General features: G+C 40.3%; 2 long non-coding RNA genes across 2 annotated transcripts in view; one reads left to right on the forward strand and one right to left on the reverse strand.

Annotated features, from left to right (window-relative positions):
- The window catches only part of LOC129628947 (uncharacterized), a 38,225-nt gene extending 21,480 nt beyond the window's left edge, over positions 1–16,745 (reverse strand). Inside the window, exons 1-2 of the long non-coding RNA XR_008703016.1 lie at positions 16,621–16,745; positions 13,166–13,204 (exon numbers count right to left, since the gene is read on the reverse strand). This is a non-coding gene — a long non-coding RNA (uncharacterized LOC129628947). The remainder of the gene's footprint in view (positions 1–13,165; positions 13,205–16,620) is intronic.
- On the forward strand, positions 14,321–19,255 carry LOC129628946 (uncharacterized). The gene is made up of 2 exons (XR_008703015.1): positions 14,321–14,458; positions 19,030–19,255. It is a non-coding gene; the product is annotated as an uncharacterized LOC129628946 (long non-coding RNA).
- The last annotated feature ends 646 nt before the right edge of the window (positions 19,256–19,901 follow it).

Genomic DNA, 19,901 nt, shown 5'->3' on the forward strand with positions numbered 1-19,901 from the left:
TATGGAAGACAGCTTATTAATTTTCTTCATTAGTATGGCCAAACACATGTGAGTCTTTGATGAGATTTACAAATATCCTCTAAGTGGCTGCTTGTTTATTAGCAGAGTTTCTTAAACTATCTGAGTCAGCATTTTTGTGTAGAAGAAACAATTTATTATCTCTGTAAAAGTTATTAATTTCTTGTTTTACAAAGAAGACATAGCCAGTACATGTGGACCTGCTTAAGGGAACTCTCTTCACAGAGGAGACTGAGTCCTTAGCTGGTGACCCAGCTTCCTTCTTGCTCCCCAAAGCTTATGCTACTGTCAGGCAACCATGCCTCCCCAGTGTTCTTAGAACACACCAAGTACACTCCCATCTCTAGGGGTTTGCTCTTATCCTTCCCGCTGCCTCCATTATTTTTCTTCTTCTCTCTGCCTTCTCCAAATCTTTTCATTCTTTAGGATCCAAATGAAGTCCCCGTTTGTCAATAAAGATTTTTCAGAACCCTCAGGGATTTTTCCTACCTCTGAGCCCTTCCACTTTTAACAATCAACACCACTTATTGCTTTATACTGTTGTATCATTTACAGACATGCTCCATCTTCTAAATTTGATGACAATAAAGGCAAGGACTAAATCTGATTTCTCCTCCCCTGCCTTCTGCCCACAGCTGACAGTTTGCAAATGTGTGTGGATTATAATGATGCTGTTCATATGTGTTACAAAACTCTAGCTTTCTAGCCAGAAAAAAACAGTGTGAATTTGAAGTCAGAATGAGCCAGATTCAAATCCTTAGTATATCTATTTACTAATGATAAGACCTTGAAAAATCTTCTAAACCTCTCTGAGCTGTAGTTTTTTCATCTGTAAAATGGGGGCAATAATAGAGGTATTGGCTGCGATTCATGGGATCTCAAAGAGTAGGACACGACTGAGCGACTGAACTGAACTGAGTGAGGTAATGGTTTACACAGTATACAAAGTGCTTAGTGTATCACCAGCATTCAGTAAACACTGAATGCATAGTTGATACTATTCTTTTCTCCTACTAATGAAAAATAACAATAAGACTGGAGTTTGCAAACAAATTCCAAAGAGCATTAATCAAAGTCATTATCTACCAATATCATGAAATTGTCCATCAAAGAATTTCACACTAAAAACTCCTGACAACTGAGTGGTTTTAGGGACTTTGCACTTGAGTTGAGTTCTGTATCTCTGAGATTTTACTGCTGCTGCTGCTGCTTATAAGTCGCTTTAGTCGTGTCCAACTCTGTGCGACCCCATAAATGGCAACCCACCAGGCTCCCCCATCCCTGGGATTCTCCAGGCAAGAACACTGGAGTGGGTTGCCATTTCCTTCTCCAATGCATGAAAGTGAAGTGAAAGTGAGATTTTACTATCCAGTGCCAAATGTCTGTGACCACCACCCCCAGAGTTACCAAAAATACTCTAATTTGAACAGTTGTTACATTGTTTCCATATTTTTTAAAGACTCTGCAGTTCAGTCACTCAGTTGTGTCTGACTCTTTGCGACCCCATGAATCCCAGCATGCCAGGGCTCCCTGTCCATCACCAACTCCCATAGTTCATTCAGACTCACTTCCATCAAGTCAGTGATGCCATCTAGCCATCTCATCCTCTGTCATCCCCTTCTCCTGCCCCCAATCCCTCCCAGCATCAGAGTCTTTTCCAATGAGTCAACTCTTCACATGAGGTGGCCAAAGTACTGGAGTTTCAGCTTTAGCATCATTCCTTCCAAAGAACACCCAGGACCGATCTCCTTTAGAATGGACTGGTTGGATCTCCTTGCAGTCCAAGGGACTCTCAAGAGTCTTCTCCAAAACCACAGTTCAAAAGCAACAATTCTTCGGCACTCAGCTTTCTTCACAGTCCAACAGTCACATCCAAACATGACCACTGGAAAAACCATAGCCTTGACTAGACGGACCTTTGTTGGCAAAGTAATGCCTCTGCTTTTGAATATGCTGTCTAGGTTGGTCATAACTTTCCTTCCAAGGGGTAAGTGTCTTTTAATTTCATGGCTGAAATCACCATCTTCAGTGATTTTGGAGCCCCAAAAAATAAAGTCTGACACTGTTTTCACTGTTTCCCCATCTATTTCCCATGAAGTGATGGGACCAGATGCCATGATCTTAGTTTTCTGAATGTTGAGCTTTAAGCCAACTTTTTCACTCTTCTCTTTCACTTTCATCAAGAGGCTTTTTAGTTCCTCTTCACTTTCTGCCATAAGGGTGGTGTCATCTGCATATCTAAGGTTATTGACATTTCTCCCCGCAATCTTGATTCCAGCTTGTGCTTCTTCCAGCCAAGCGTTTCCCATGATGTACTCTGCATATAAGTTAAATAAGCAGGGTGACAATATACAGTCTTGATGTACTCCTTTTCCTAAGACTCTGCAAGCTAACTCCATTTCCTAGAATGTTAGAACTTAGAGTCATCCTAGGGACTGCCCCTTGTTCTACAGACAAGGAAACAGTACTCCTCACAGAGTCCCTTGGCAGGTAAGTGACAGAGCCAGAATTTTGAACCCCAATATCCCAATCTCCAATTCAAAACTCAGCATTCACCATGTCATTCTGACTCCTTGGAGAAAGAGAAACTCCAAGAGACTTGTACCCCATACACAGGGACATTGGGATTTGATCTCAAAGTGTATTTATTTGCATGAGCTCCACTAAGTGGGTGGAGCTCCACTAAGCTACAGTGGGTGGTATTTAATTATTCCGTTTTCTGATAGAATCGTTCATGCACAAAGATGCTAAACACTTGCTATAATACACATCTTCTCTCAAGTGTTCCTGCTCGGCATTTAAATCCAACCTCTATGCTGGAATTTTGAGTAACCTCACTGCTTTAAAAGGTAGGTCTGGGAATAGTAAAGAGTCACCAACCCTCCTGGGATTCATATGTAGAGTCACTTCTGTGTATGGACGCAAGCAGGAGGAAAAAGTCTGCATAGAATCATGCCATGCTCCTGGCATATTGTGGGTCCAAATAAGTGGTCTTTCATTGCTACAGTTTCACCGAGGAGGAAAGCAAGGAAGGAAAATGGTGTTTGTTGAGTGAATGACTGATTACCAATGGCATAACTCAGCAATCACTCACAGCACCATCACTCATGCCTAAGCAATTAAAATTTCACAGACACAGCCATCACCCTGACAGGGCAGAGCTTGGCTCCTATATCAGTGTTCTGGGGCTCTCTCAAGTGACAGATTGTAGAAGTTCCTGGCATGGAGATCTCACAATAAAATTTACCCAGTGGTGCATCTTGCTGGAATCAAGTTTAACAGTCATCATGGCCCTATAAAAATGCTGGACAGGGAGGGGCCTCCATGAGCAGACACATGACTCGATTCATGAGGAAGCCCCATCAAAGCTGAAAGTGAAAGTTGTTCAGTCGTGACCGACTCTTTGTGACCCCAGGGACTATACAGTCCATGGAATTCTCCACTGGAGTGGGTAGCCTTTCCCTTCTCCAGGGGATTTTCCCAACTCAGGGATCGAATCCAAGTCTCCTGCATTGCAGGCAGCTTCTTTACCAGCTGAGCCACCAGGGAAGCCCAAGAATACTGGAGTGGGTAGCCTATCCTTTCTCCAGGGGATCTTCCCGACCCAGGAATAAAACCAGGGTCTCCTGCATTGCAGGTGAACTCTTTACCAAATGAGCTATCAGGGAAGCCCAAAGCTGAGGCCTGAGCTAAATCCAGCTATAGCTCCCTTTTGCTCTTCATCTCCTATGAAATCAGTTATAACTCTTATCCAGGGAATCAAGCAGATCTGCTTCTGGCTCAGTGTGACTCCATCAAGTCTAACCCTGGCCTCATCCCCACACATATGGCCTCAGAGCCTTTCACTCATGATTTGTGGTCTACACACATGATGAAAATCCTGAGTGCCCTGCTCTACACTGGCTGACACCACAGGGTCCAGAACCCACCATGTCATCCCCTCTAGAAACAGTGATGTGTGCCGTCTCCCCCACCCACCAGGCTAACTCTCCAGGTTTATAAGCATTGCATCTGCAAATGCAGAGAATCCCAGATCGGCCCACTGAGCACTTCCTGTGTACCAGGGACTTAGCTGACTGTTTGATGGGCATTATCTTATTTTACTCTCCTGAGCCAAATGGGAATATTTTATTATATCCATTTTCTATGTGAGGAAATGGAAGTCAACGATCAAGTAACTAGTCTGAGGTCACATAGCAAACCAGGGACAGAGTTAGGATTAGGACCCAAATCCCATGCTCATAGCCTCTGTACTCGACAGCAGCCTCTGTCACATCATCCTTCATTGCTGAAGGAAAGAGCTGCACACATATGTGTGAAGACCAGACAAGCAAGATGGCTAGGACTGCCCCTAGCCTAGCCTCACTCGCGCATCCGTTCATCCCTCCAGCAGATGTTGGTAACTACTGTAGGCCAGGTGCTGTGGCAGGAATAAAGAGCACAGCGGTCCTCTCCTTAGCAAGAGGACCTCAAAGACAAACAAGGACTTATTTTGGAGACTGCTCAGTCTGCAGCCCACGAGTGTCCACTTTTCCCTCCAGGAGCCATCTTTACCAGGAACTTTAGGACTGGACCTTGTTGACTCTTGAGACCCAGATCCCACAGAGTCCTGAGGGCAAGACCAAGTGCCACTGCTGTTGATCCCAGGCTAGCTATTTATCCCAGGGGAACCTCAAACCGCACAGTGACTGAAAGCCTCTCCTTCCCACCTGTCTGGAATTGCTCTTTGACTACACCCTTGCATGACTCACTAGGAGCAATATTTTTGGAGCACTTCCAATTCAAGTGAAAGTAGTTGGTGTTTCTTCAGTTACCAGCTTAACCTGACATAAGAGGGCTGGAAGGTCCTGAACAAGTTCTGCTTGATGGACCCAACACCTGCTAACACTCCTCATGTAGTTAATGATAATGTCTTCCTTCTCGTGGGAAACCATCACACCAAGTCAGTGGGCATACTTTCAGAAGACTATGCTTCTTGTAACCAGTGGAACTTGAAATGGGTACAAGATTTCTGCAATAATTTCTCTGTGTCCAAAAATTATATTTACTTCTCCTTTAAATATTCTCTTTAAAGGTAGAGAAAGCTTCCCCTCTGAGACTGCCTATGTCAAACAGAGGAACACTCCAGTTTGTTTCCCAGGGGTGGTAAATAGTGTAATCAGGTAATAGCCTGATAGTGTTCAGAGGACTCGGGCAAGAGCTGCCGGCAAATGACTTCTGTCTTCACTCCCTAAGACCAGGTGGGCCATTCCAGCCAGGGAGGTCCTAGAATACAAAAACTGCCAGAACAACCCCATTCTGGTAAAAAGATGCAAACTAACACAGGTCATATCTGAACGCTGCTCGGCAATGCTTTTCATAGAGAATAAAGTAAACAAAGAATATTCCTTTCTCTAGTCTCCAGTTCTTGATGTCCTAAAATAGTCATCTCATTCCTTAATAAAAAGAATGTAGGTCAGCCTAGCCCATAGAAGGTACATTGCTGATACTGCCCACACTCTAAAAAGAGGCCTCTTAGGAGGGTAAACTGCTGGTCAAAAAAGCATCATGTTCACTAATGGGAAAATAGCTTAAGTTTTGCGTTTTATTCCTTTTGTGTACCAGTGGTTTTATATTATGCTGATTTCTGGCAAAGTGCTCCAAATGGCCTTTGACCCCACAAAGTGATACAATCTACTCCTCTTCCGCTTACTTGATTCTACCGAAATTCAGTTCCCCACTCAAGACTTGCCGCCTCCAGGAAGTCTGCTCCGACTTGCATCCTGAGAATTTTCCCAGTCTTTGTAGGTTGCTCCCTCTAAATGTTGGTCATAAAGCATTAATGGCCTCATATAATTCCAAAATAGGAAAGGAATAGTCATCTAAGGAAAACATGCCCTTTGCCCACTGAATGAGAAAGCAGATGGAAAGTCAGAACTGCCAAATGACTTTTCAAGGACAACTCAACTGTCAATCAGGAGAGCTTTCCTAGGAAATTACTAAATGTATACAACTGCACAGAATAGAGTTCTTGTACAAAGTAGCAATAAAATACTGATATTTCTTTTACTTTTCTGCCAGCTATGAAAAAAGAAGTGTCTATGAAAATGTATGTGGTGGTACAGCTTTTCTGGGGAACACATCCACTTCTAAAATTTATCCTAAGGAATTAACTGCAGCTGTACACAGCAGGTGAACTTTGCTAAATTTATGATGAAGCTGAAGCTCCAATGCTTTGGCCACCTGATGCAAAGAACCAACTCACTGGAAAAGACCTTGATACTGGGAAAGACTGAAGGCAGGAGAAGGGAACGACAGAGGATGAGATGATTGGATGGCATCACCACCTCAATGGACATGAATTTGATCAAGTTCCGGGAGTCGGGAAGCCTGGCATGCTGCAGTCCATCGGGTCGCAGAGTCGGACACAACCGAGCCACTGAACTGAACTGAACTGATATGTTTGTAATAGGGAAAAAATGCTGGGACACATTTGTAAGTAAATTGTGATACATCTATTGGGGAACACTAAGCAATCATTAAAAATCATGTATGTATGCTAACTTGTGCCCAACTCTTTGTGAGGCCATGCACTGTAGACAACCAAGCTCCTCTATCCATGGAATTTTCCAGGCAAGAATACTGAAGTGGATCACCATTTCCTTCTCCAAAAATTATGTATAATAACATCTAAAAATATGACAAAATACAATATATTGCTAAATTAAAATTTTTACATAGCATGCATGGTATTATCCCAATTTTGCACATGAAAGAACTTTGTGGCATAAACACAAGGAAAAAAAGAAAAATTATTATCCCAGGTTTTTTCCCTATATTCTTCAATTTTTCTGCAAGAATGTATTTTTAAAGTAAAGAGAGAAGTTATTTTTTAAAAAGATGAGATAGGGGGCACTCTCGGTCCCCCTGCTGATGTCTATGCCAGAAGCTTTCTCTGTCCTTTTTTATACTTTAATAAAACTCTGCTTCACGGAAGGTCTGAAGTGATCAAGCCTGGTCTCTGGTCCCGAAGCTAAATCTTTGGAGACCACAAATCTGATATCGTTCACCATAAGGTATCATCTTGAGGACTCATCTGGGATCTTTAGGACAAGCCCAGGCCTGATCCCTCTACTACAATGCCCCTAATGGAAGATGGGTCCTACTCAAGTGTGAAGAATCAAACAAAGGGTTAACTGGACTTAGAGTGGATACCAAACTACTTTTTCTTTTTTAAGTTTGATAGAAACAAACAAAATGTTGAAAGAATTATAAGATATTTGCTGCGTTGAGAACTTGATTTGTATGTGCTTTCAGCACTGAATCATCCTAGCATGGTGTAAGAGAAAGGTGTTGGATTAAAAATAAAATCGATAAGATAAACAATTGTAGTAAGAATTTGGAAAAAGAAAGTCTCTGTCATTGAATACTAATAAAGCTTTAAGCTTTCTGACAGCTGAGAGAAAATATAGTTTTCATGTTTCATAGTGATTATTGGATAAATGTTTATCTTCAAAAGGACACTTGTCTTTATCCTTGAAGTAAACTTGTGAGTTAAGCTCAATATAACGCAGAACCCTTTTTATACTGTAGACTATTCTAAGGGGTCAAAAAGGGAGTGGATGATTTTAAAGTACTGTTTGTCCTGGGCATCAGTTGTTTTCACTATGCAGCATGCATATAACTTTCTTTTCAGTGCCCCAATTTTCCTCTCTGGAACCCACCCTCACGCTCATGAAGTCCCTGTACAAAGGGCAAGGTGACTAATCCCTAATTCCAGGGATGGGCATGAACTCAGGCCTGATCAATTACAGCATCATAGTCCCTGGCCCATACTAATTGCTCACAGGATAAACTTTGACCTAAACACAGTCAGTGAAATACAACAAACCTTTTGAGGGACTTCTGAGAGAGAAACACATACTCTTTTCTACTGAACTTAAATGCAGGACAAAAGGCTGCTCTAAACCTTCTTTTCCACTGCTTAGAGTCTGAAGATAAACCCAGTATAGAGACAACCAGTACCAAGAAATAGAGTGAGATTTGTTTCTAGTATTAAGCCTCTGGCTCAAACTATATCCAAAGATCTGTCTATCCTTGAACTTTTTAGTTGCATAAGCCAATAAATTCCCTTTTTATTGCTTAAGCAAGGATAAGTTGAGTTTTTTTATTTGCAACCAAGAGAGTCCTAAATGATAAACTCTCAATCAATTTCCAAATATTCATTTCCAATTCTACAGGGATGGTCAAACACACCCTTGAGAAATTATAAATATACTGCAAAGGGTGAAAAACTCCCCATGAGAGTAATTAAGGGATAAAGAAAGTGTTATTATTCCTATTCAGATATCTGAGACCAAATGTCATTTTTTTCTTTTTTACTTTAATCATCCTCTTTGATTAGAGTTTAGTTTTGATTCAGGAGTTATAATTCTGAATAATAACCCCTTTCTCAGAATGTTGTTATGAAGAATAAATGAGAATAAAAGTTTATGAAAATGCTTAGAACAGTTCCTGACACCCAATGAGTTCCCAAGAAATTTTAGTTTCCTTCCCCTAGAACATTATTGTCAAGAAACAAAATAGACAGACAAGATATTTGTAAATTATCAAGACCTCCATTGTCCAAAACAATGTTCTTCAAATTTCTTTTGAACTGAAATATGACCAGAGGATATTTGCAAGAAAACATCCATAAAGCAGTGATACTGCTATGTATACAAATGATGGGCCAAAATACATGCCTTAGGAAGAGGACACCACAGTGGGCACTTTGGCAGAACTGTGGATGCACAGAACTGACTCTGAGCAGAGTTTGTCAGATGTGAAGCAGGAAAGCCTATGAAGGACTTGGAGCAGGGACATGTTTGATGTGCCAATTCAGATAGCAAGGAGCATGAAAACAGCTCCAGGCATGACTCCAAGGAGAGATATGCCCCCAAAACCTGGGCTTCTTTTGGAAATGTTGCAGGTGATCCTAGGAGACTAATGTGGTACAAAGAGCATGTGTTTTAAATCATAAGAACCTAAACCACAACCTCAGCACTGCCACTTACTTGCTAGTGACCATGAGCTATTTCTTTAACTCTCAGGGGTTTTTTTTATCTGTGACATTAGAATAATAGTATGTACTGGTTGTGGCTCCTTTTCTCCAAGATGTGCCAGGCATTAGGGAAGCTCACAGATAACCCGGTTCTCCTGCTTGGTATATGATGGGTTTGTACTTCTCTATTCCCTTGGAACTTGCATGTGTTCTTGTGGTTTGTTTTGGGGAATTAAACGTGACCCAAAGTGCCTTGTATCTAGTGAGGTGGAAGCTTCAAGAGCCAAAGCATGATTTCCTAGGTCTGCTTCTACCAGATGAGGTGATTCTAGACACAAGATTGGATCTCTATCAGCCTGAATTGCCTGATATCATATGGTATTTGCCTTTCTCTTTCTAACTTACTTCACTTAGTATGATAATCTCTAGGTCCATCCATGTTGCTACAAATGGCATTACTTCATACTTTTTATGGCTAAGTGGTATTCTGTTGTGTGTATATATATACACACATATATATTGTTGTTGTTCAGTCGCTCGGTCATGTCTAACAATTTGCAACCCCATGGACTGCAGCACACCAGGCTTCCCTTCCCTTCACCATCTCCTAGAGCTTGCTCAAACTCAGGTCCATTGAGTCGGTGATGCCTTCCAACCATCTCATCCTCTTTTGCCCCCTTCTCCTCCTGCCTTCAACCCAGCATCAGGGTCTTCTCTAATGAGTCGGCTCTCCGCTTCAGGTGGCCAAAGTATTGGAGCTTCAGCTTCAGCATCAGTCCTTCCAATGAATATTCAGGATTTATTTCCTTTAAGATTGACTGGTTTGATCTCCTTGCTGTCCAGGGGACTCTCAAGAATCTTCTCCAACACCATAATTCAAAAGCATCAATTCTTAGGTGCTCAGTCTTCTTTATGGTCCAAATCTCACAACTGTACATGACTACAGGAAAAACCATAGTTTTGACTCTACAGACCTTTGTTGGCAAAGTAATGTCTCTGCTTTTTAATATGCTATCTAGGTTTGTCACAGCTTTTCTTCCGAGGAGCAAGAGTCTTTTAATTTCATGGCCACAGTCACCATCGGCAGCTCTTTAACATTCATTGGTCAATCTGGACATTAAGGCTGTTTCCAAGTCTTGGCTATTGTAAATAGTGCTTCCAAGAACATAGGAGTGTACATATATTTTTGGATTATGTTTTTTTCCAGATATATGCCCAGGAGTAGAATTGCTCAATCATATGGCAACTCTATTTTTAAATTTTTGAGGCACCTCTGTACTGTTTTCCATAGTTGCTACATCAGTTTACATTTCCATCTACAGTACAGGTGGAGAAGGCAATGGCACCCCACTCCAGTACTCTTTGCCTGGAAAATCCCATGGACCAAGGAGCCTGGTGGGCTAGCAGTCCATGGGGTTGCTAACAGTCAGACACAACTGAGCAACTTCACTTTCAATTTTCACTTTCATGCATTGGAGAAGGAAGTGGCAACCCACTCCAGTGTTCTTGCCTGGAGAATCCCAGGGACGGGGGAGCCTGGTGGGCTGCCGTCTACGGGGTGGCACAGAGTTGGACATGACTGAAGTGACTTAGCAGCAGCAGCAGCAACAGTATAGGAGGATTCTCTTTTCTCCACACATTCTCCAGCATTTGTTATTCGTAGACTTTATCACGATGACTGTTCTGATTGGTGTGAGGTGGTACCTCATCATAGTTTTGATTTGTATTTCTCTAATAGTTAACAATGATGAATATCTTTTCATTTTCTTATTGATCATCTGTATGAGAGAAGAGTTATGTTTAAGGTGAGTGTAATCAAAGGATTGTTTTTTAGTCGCTAAGTCGTATCTGGCTCTTTTCCAACCCCATGGACTGTAGCTCACCAAGCTCCTCTGTCCATAGGATTTTCCAGGCAAGAACACTGGAGTGGATTGCCATTTCTTTCTTCAAGGGATCTTCCCAACTCAGGGATCGAACCTGTGTCTCCTGCATTGGCAAACAGATGCTTTACCACCTAGCCTCCAGAGCAGCTGATAATCAAATGACACCAAAAGCTAATCAGCTATATTCAGCCCTGAGAAAAGACATTTTTTAAAGATTGTTCAGCATGGAGTGTAGGGAAAAAATCCAGTAGCCACAATGTGTCACTGTGTCCAGAGCTGCTCTATCCAATAAGACAGCTACTAGTCCCACAGCTATTGAGTATCTGGAATGAGGTTAATCCACATTCATGAGATGTGCTGTAAGTGAAACATATTCACTGGACTTCAAAGACTTAGTATGGGGAAAAAAGAATATAAGCTATCTCAAGAATTTTAACATAGACTATGTGTTGAAATGACATTTCAGATATATTGGGTTAGATAAAATACATTATTTAGATTAATTTCACCTGCTACATTTTACTTTTCTAATGTTGTTGGGCTAGAAAACTTAAAACTCCACACATGGCCCACATTTTATTTCCACTGGATGGTGCTGGTCTAATTATTGTCCAGAGGAAAGAGTGTCAGTTCTTGGTTAAATTACCTAAACTAACTCATCTAGAATTTAAATTTACAATATTTCATGTCTGATAGAACGGTTTCCAGTGCTTTTTTAAAAGACTGACTTTTTTTTTCTATTTTCCCAGTTTTGAGTACTTTCAATATATTTCAGATAGTTTATCTAAAGCTTCTTGTCTCAATTTTAAGCTTAAATACTAATCAGAAGGTGAGAATATTTGAAGAAAATTCAACACATTCAGAAAACGGGGAGGTTATTCCCTATCACTAGGAAAACCAATGTAGAATTTCACACCAATTCCATCACCACTCTCCTTTCTTTTCAGTGAACAGAGAAAAGGTAGATGACTCAGTGCAAAGAGCTCAGAAAGTGCAAATCAGGCCCCTCCTACGGGTAACATTTAGCAGGTAGTGAGATCCTCTCCATAGATTTCATACCAACATAAATTCCAGATGGATTAAGGAGACACTTTTAAAAACCATAAGAAAAACAAGAAGAATATTAAAGGTACTACACAGTTAACCATTGGGACAGGAGGATTTTAAACATAATAAAAGTATATCTTAATTCACTGATATAAAAATAACAATATTTACTAAAAAAAGAGGGGATTTGTGTAGATAGAAACTGATTCACTTTGCTGTACAGCAGAAACTAACACAATGTCATAAAGAAACAATACTCCAATAGAAACTTTTTTTTAATTACAACAAAATAACCCAATATTTAAAGGAAGGCTTGACTCTGTTTTCAGATGCTCAACCCAGGACACATTTTACTTTCCTTCCTTCACGTATAGAGTCAGGCCACCAATTTATAGATTGGCATTTAGGCTCAAATTAGAGGTTGACCTGGGACTTCCTTGGTGGCTCAGTGGTAAAGAATCTGTCTGTCAATGCAGGAGACACGAGTTTGATCCCTGGTTCAGAAGGATCCCACATGCCGCAGAGCAACTAAGCCCATGTACTACAACTATTAAGCCTGTGCTCTAGAGCCCAGGAGCTGCAACTACTGAGCCCATGTCCACAATCACTGAAGCCTGCAGGCCTGGAGCCAGTGCTCTGCAACAAGAGAAGCCACCACAACGAGAAGCCCACACATTGCACCTAAGAGTAACCCCAGCTCACCGCAACTAAAGAAAAGCCCACGCAGGAGCAAAGACACAGCCAAAAATTAATTAATTAAGTTTAAAAATTAGAGGTTGACCTGACTGGCTCTTGCCAGTCTCTTAGAATAACCTAGCCTAGTTTTGTTTTTAATTGAAGTATATGTGATTTACAATATCATGTCAGTTTCAGTTATATAGCACATTCAGTTTACACATATTTAAATATTCTTTTTCAGATTCTTTTCCCTTATAGGTTGTTACAAAGTATTGAGTATAGTTCTTTGTGCTATACGTAGGTCCTTATTTTTTATCTATTTTATATTTAGTAGTATGTTTCTGTTAATCCTATACTCCTAATTTATCCCTCCCTCACCTTTCCCCTTTGATGACCATAAGTTTGTTTTCTATGTATGTGAGTCTCTTTCTATTTTGTAAATAAGTTCATTTGTATCTTTTTAAATTCCACATATAAGTGATATCCTATGATATTCATCTTTCTCTGTCTGACTTACTTCACTTAGTCTGGTAATTTCTAGGGTCCATCCATGTTGCTGCAGAAACAGGAGGATTTTTAAAGTAGCAAAGAAAATGAGGGGAGAAAAGATGGATAGGTTAGACAATGTACAAATTTAAAACTTCTAGACATAAAAGATATAAATGAGAGACAAGAGAAAATATTATAGCAAATATCACAAATATTAAATAAACTTTTAAAATGTATAGCTATTAGATAGACAAATTAAGTTAAAAACTATTTTGACTCCCAAATGTAAAAGGCATGAATCAATAATTCATCAAAGAACTATAACTAGCAAATGATCCCATGAGAAAATGTTCGCTTTTGCTTGTAAACAAATGAATGCAAATTAAAACAAAAAGAAATTATCTATTCTACCTACCTGATTGGCAAAGTTATTTTTGTGATTTCTGTTTTATTTGGTGCTGGTGAGAATGTAGTAAAATGGGTACTAACATATATCTTGATGGTTCTGAAAATTTACATAAACTCTTGGAAAAACATTTGCTGTAAAAAGACTTTGATAAAGTAACTCCATGTCTGGAATCTATCCCTAAGGGAAAATATAAGCAAAAAATCTTTAAAGCAAAAATACTTGTCACAGAGATATTTATAATATTAAAAAATTAAAAACAACTTAAAATTAAAACAATAAGAAAAGGCTTAAGTGAAATATGGTATATTCATTCAATGGAATACCATGTAGTCAATAAAGCTATGTGGTCAGGCTGTACACAAACATGGAAAATGTACTATGATATAATATTTTGTGAAAGAGCAGTTCCAAATTGTGTACATACATATACATTGTATAATCATAATTATGTAAAACTGTTCATTTTAAAAAGATGGAACGAATGTTCATTATGTTTACCTTTCAGTAGTTGAACCATGAATTATATTTTTCTTTCTACTTTTATGACTGTATTTTATTAATACCTATGAGTGATTATTATGGTAGGCCAAATAGGATAAATGAGTATTATTGTAGACTCCTCAAAGATATCCATATCCTTATCCACAGAGCCGGTGAACATGTTACTTTACCCAGTAAAAAAGACAATGTAGATGTGATTAAATTAAGGATCTCAAGAGAGAGATTATCTTGGATTATCTGGTCCGATATAATCACATAAGAGGAAGTCAGGAGTGTTAGAGAAAGAAAGATATGGTAACAGTAGCAGCGGCTGAGGCCAGAGAGATTTGAAGATTTTTCACTGCTGACATTGGAGACAGAGGGAGGGACTATGAGCCAAAGAATGCAGGCCACCTCTGGAAGCTGGAAAAGGTAGGAAATAGATTTTGCCTGAGAGCCTCCAGGAGAAACACAGTCCTACCTTGATTTTATTTTATTTTTATGTTTTGCACATTGTTAAACTTATTTCTAAGTATTATTCTTTTTTTGGCCACGCTGCGTGACATGCAGGATCTTAGTTCCCCAACCAAGGATCGTACCCATGCTCCATGCAGTGGAAGCATGGAGTCCTAACCACTGGACCCCCAGGGAAGTTTCTTACACCTTGATTTTAGGACTTCTGACCTCTAGAACTATAAAATAATAAATATGCATTATCTTAAGCCACTGCTGCTGCTAAGTCACTTCAGTCGTGTCCGACTCTGTGTGACCCCAGAGATGGCAACCCACCAGGCTCTGCCATCCCTGGGATTCTCCAGGCAAGAACACTGGAGTGGGTTGCCATTTCCATCTCCAATGCATGAAAGTGAAAAGTGAAAATAAGCCACTAAGTGATGGTAATAACTTACAGCAGCAACAGGAAACAGATACAAGTATATACCGTGTTTATGGTGAAAACAAATTGTCTTGGTTAAAAATCAGTTTTTTTCTTAAAGCTTTTAAAATAATGTGTGGGGTAATATTTGCAGTCCAGTAACATTACTTCATCATTTAGACGTCAGAAACTGCAGTAGAGCTTAATACGTTTCTGATGAATTTGTCTCATCTTTCCACTCTCCCTATCAACACAGAAATGTCTCACTACACAGCAATAAACATTTAATTTGGGATAATTTCCTTAATACTGAAATCTAGTACACAAATGTCTGAGAAACAGGCAACAAACAGCATGAAGGAGAAGTTTTTAAAAAGGGACCAAGACGATGAATCATAAGTAAAACACTCCCTTAGTTGAGCAACTCCAGATTTATGCAAATTCAACATTGTACAAAATTTTCCAAAAGATACATAATATGATTTTAAAGAAACAGGGGACTCTAAGATAGTTCATGAGCAATGGAAATACAGACCAACTGTTATTATCGCTTCACTTGCTTTCAGCCTGTTCTCCCTTCAGTTCAGTGTCTTGTCCCATCCTCAACTCCTGGTTTGACTTCTTGTTATCAGGTCCTGTACCTGCTGCTTTGATCTTGGTGTTTCAAGTCACCTGGAGGGTCTGATTCTTGACCTTCAGCTCCTCCTCCAAAATCCCCACCCATCATTCTCATCATCCACCCATTTTCTCCATTGGACATTATTCCTGGTCTTAACTAGCTCACCCCTGAAGACCCAATCTCCAGTCTCAGGCTCTAGGAGATGATGGGGACAGGGTTGATGTGGGAGGGAGTGGATAGAGGTGATCTTAAATAGGGGTAGAAAAGAGAGGAAAGAAGGGAGAGGTGGGGATAAAAGCAGAAAGGAAGGAAGAGAGGGAAGGAGGCAGGGGAAGAGAAAGGGAAAAGGGAAGGAAAAAAGATGGAACAGAACTGTACAACATAAAAGAGTTGCCAGTCATCTTAGGAGGAAAATACTCAGAAAGCTGTGGAAACCATTCCATCACATATGAAATGTTTTTTAACGAATACTCATTCTAGGTTAATGGCTCATATGCTGACCTGACTTATGGGTGAACTGGTTTTTGTGAGTTGGTCTGTTTTCCAAGCATGCCCTAGCACACGTACTCATGTACACCACATGGCAGGTTCAGCACGTCCTGGACCTACCAGGAAAGTGCCTCCGACCATCCTCGCGTGCAGACAGCCCGCTCAGATCCCCTAATTATCTGGCTCTGTCTGTACTCATCAAGCTGCCTTCTCATTATAATGTGGCTTTCCATGTAGATTTTCCCACCGGGAGAGAACAGGCTGACCTGTAAGTGGGAGGATTCTGGTCCCACTGGCAATCAGTCTGTATGGAAATTAATTAATCAAACTTCTCTTGGGAATTTGATTTGCAGGTCCATTCTTAGAGTCTAAAATAATTTTTTACTGCACTAACAAATAATTCTGTTAGTGTCTTAGTTAAGGCAATTCAGTGAAACCCACTTCAGGTAGCATTAACACAAGTAGGAATTTACTACAAGATGGTAATGGGGTGTCAGAGAACTCAAGGGCAGAAAGGGCAATTAGAACTAGAACCAGAGACCAGAAAGCACCGAGGACCAAATCTGCCGCCCTTGCTCATCGTCTGCATCTCACATTCCCAAGGCTACCCACCTTTTTCTCACGCTGCAAGGCAGCACGGACCTCGTTCCTGTCCCACACCTTCTTCACTTTTTCCTCTCTACAGGTTAGCTTTTTCTGCTTCTCAGACATGCAGCTGGAAAAGGCTACCTCTCACCTGCCTCAGTGCCAGCAACCAAAGGAGACAAGCACTGGTGTGTGCCAATTCTAAATTCCCACAGACCGAATCCAATTGGCCCAATCTGGGTCAGGTATCCACCCTGATCAAATTCTCTGTGACTGGTAGGGGGAGCTGGGAGAAGGAGGACAGGTTAGGCCCAGCTCTGTGAAATGGAGAACCATTCCAGGAGAAGGAAGATTATGTGAATGGGTGGGGAAAGCATCCCTCAGATTGCCACAAACTCCAAGTCAGAGATGTCTCAGAATTTGGAATATTTTTTTCTTTTTGGAACTTTCTGGAGTTTACTTTTATTGAAGTATAGTTTATGTATAGTGTTAGCCTCCAGTGTATAGCAAAGTAAATCAGTTATACATACATACATATATTCTTTTTCATATTCTTTTCCATTATGGTTTGTTACAGCATGTTGAATATAGTTCCCTGTGCTATACAGTAGGGTGTTGTTGTTTATTTTATATATAGTATTTTGCATTTGTTAATCCCAAACTCCTAATTTTTCCCTGCCCCCCCTTTCCCCTTTAGTAACCATAAATTTGTTTTCTATGTCTATGAGTCTGCTTCTATTTCATAAATAAGTTCATTTATATCATTTTAGATTCTACATATAGGTGCTAACATGATATTTGTCTTTCTCTGTCTGACATTTCACTTAGTATGGTACTTTCTAGGTCCATTCATGTTACTGCAAATGGCATTATCTCATCTTTTTACGGCTGAGTAGTATTCCACCATATATATATTCCATGTCTTCTTTATCCATTCATCTGTCAATGGACATTTAACTTGCTTCTGTGTCTTGGCTGTTGTGAATAGCACTGCTATGAACATTGGGGTGCATGTATCTTTTCAAATTAGAGTTCTCTCCAGATACATACGCAGGAATGGGATTGCTGGATCATATGGCAATTCTATTTTTAGCTTTTTAAAGAACCTCCACCCTGTTTTCCATAGTGGCTGTGCCAATTTACATTCCCCGAAATTTGGAATTTTTATATTCTAGTACGGTCATGTACCTCATATAACATCACACCCCCAACAGAGTCTAAAGCAGCTTCCCATAATCAAACACATTGATATTTTTAGAATGAAAACATGAATATTCATACAAAATAGGATTATACATAGTCTCACGTGAGTTCAAGTTTGCCTCCAAAGAAATTACAAAAGTGCTTTTGGTTTTCAGAGCATCTGAATTTCACAACTACTGATGAGAGGTTTCGACTACACTACTCTGGGCTTGCAGAGCCGACGACAGGCCACTTCCGCCTACATGCTGGTCTCTGGACCAGCAGCAGCAATGTCACCTGGGAACTTGTTAGAAGTGCTGAATCTCAAGTCCCATCCTAGCTCTACTGAATCAGAATTTGCATTTTAAAAATGTACACAGTGGGACTTCCCTGGCAGTCCAATGGTTAAGGACTTTACCTTCCAATGCAGGGATACAGGTTTGATCTCTGATCAGGGAGCTAGGATCCCACATAACTTGCATTCAAAAAACAAAAACAGAAAACAGAAGCAGTGATGTAACAAACTCAATACTTTTAAAACGGTCCACTTGAAAAAAAAATTTTTTTTTATTTTAAATAGAAAGATGATAGTGTCCTAGTCCATTCAGACTGTTATAATAAAGTGCCATAGACTGAGTGGCTTATAAACAACAGAAAATCTTCACAGATTTGGAGGCTGGGAAATCTAAATCGAGGTCCTAGCAGATTTGTTGTCTGGTGGAGCCTTCTTCCTGGTTCGCAGACAGTTGTCTTTTTGCTGTATCCTGACACACTAGAAGGGGTTAGGGAGCTCTGTAGAATCTCTTCTAAGGAGTATTAACGCCATTCATGAGAGCTTCACACTCAAGGCCTAAGCAACTCTGAAGTTCACCTAATATCATCATCTTAGGGGTTAAGATTTCAACACAGGAATTTTAAGGGGACTCTAAGATTCAGTCCATTGCACTCTAGTGCTTCATATGCATAGTAAAGCTTGAGACGCACTGCTCCAAGTGACCCTGGACATATTTTTTTTATCTCACCTCCCTGGTTCTCAGATTCCTTTCTCCCTAACCCAATCTCTCATGATGTGGTAGTGGGTGCGTGTTCAGTCATCTCCGACTCTTTACAACGCCATGGACTGTAACCCGCCAGGCTCCTCTGTCCATGGGATCTCCCTGGCAAGAACACTGCAGTGGGTTGCCATTTCCTTCTCCAGGGGATCTTCCTGACCCAGGGATCAAACCCACATGACCCTTGTCTCCTGCACTGCAGGCGAATTCTTTACCACTGAGCCACCTGGGAAGCCCTACCCTACCTTTCACGATGAATGAGTGAGTGAGTGATAGTCACTCAAGTCATGTGCGACTCTTTGAGACGCTGTGGACTAGAGCCTGCCAGACTCCTCCGTCCATAGAATTCTCCAACACCTCATGATGCATCCAAAGTAAATCTTCAGTTATGTAATTTCCTAGTTTACAATAGAACAAAATAAAACAAATGCATGTTGTTAAAAATCTCAATGCTCCCAATTCCCTACCACAGAGATTCTTTTTTTGTTCCTTTTCTTTTTTCTACAACCGAGATTCTTAATATCTGTATTTTCTAAAATTATCCATAAATTTTTGAGTGTATATTTATTTTACTGTAGAGTATATCCATGATTCACACTAGTTTTTCAAAGGGGTTTGTGACCCCATAAAGGGTAAGGATTAATCTTCTGGTAATTCTGATTTATTTATAGTTTCCCATGTTTTGTGTGTGTGTGTGTGTGTGTGCTTATAACATTTCCTCTGCTGAGATTTCTTTTATAAACGCACTGGATTGAATGTCTACCATGTGCTAGGTGCTAGAAATACCACAGCGAATAAGCCAAGAGGGCTCCTCTCACCACTTGGATCTGGCTTTTGCTCATCCTTCAAGGCTTAGCTCAGCCTCATCTCCTCCAGGAAGGCTGAGATATGCCCTTCATTTTTGACTTCTTGACACTTTGTACTTATCTCTGACATTTAAAGGAAAGGTATCTGATTGTGTCATCTTCCCCACTATTAGCAACATGTAACCTCTAGCTAACTTTGTATAATACAATTCCTGTTTACAGTAAGGGTTCAATAAACATTTATTGTAATGAAAAAGAAAAGTTCAAG

The sequence above is a fragment of the Bubalus kerabau genome, chromosome 15 (genome assembly GCF_029407905.1).
Source record: "Bubalus kerabau isolate K-KA32 ecotype Philippines breed swamp buffalo chromosome 15, PCC_UOA_SB_1v2, whole genome shotgun sequence".
In the NCBI taxonomy this organism is placed as follows: Eukaryota; Metazoa; Chordata; class Mammalia; order Artiodactyla; family Bovidae; genus Bubalus; species Bubalus kerabau.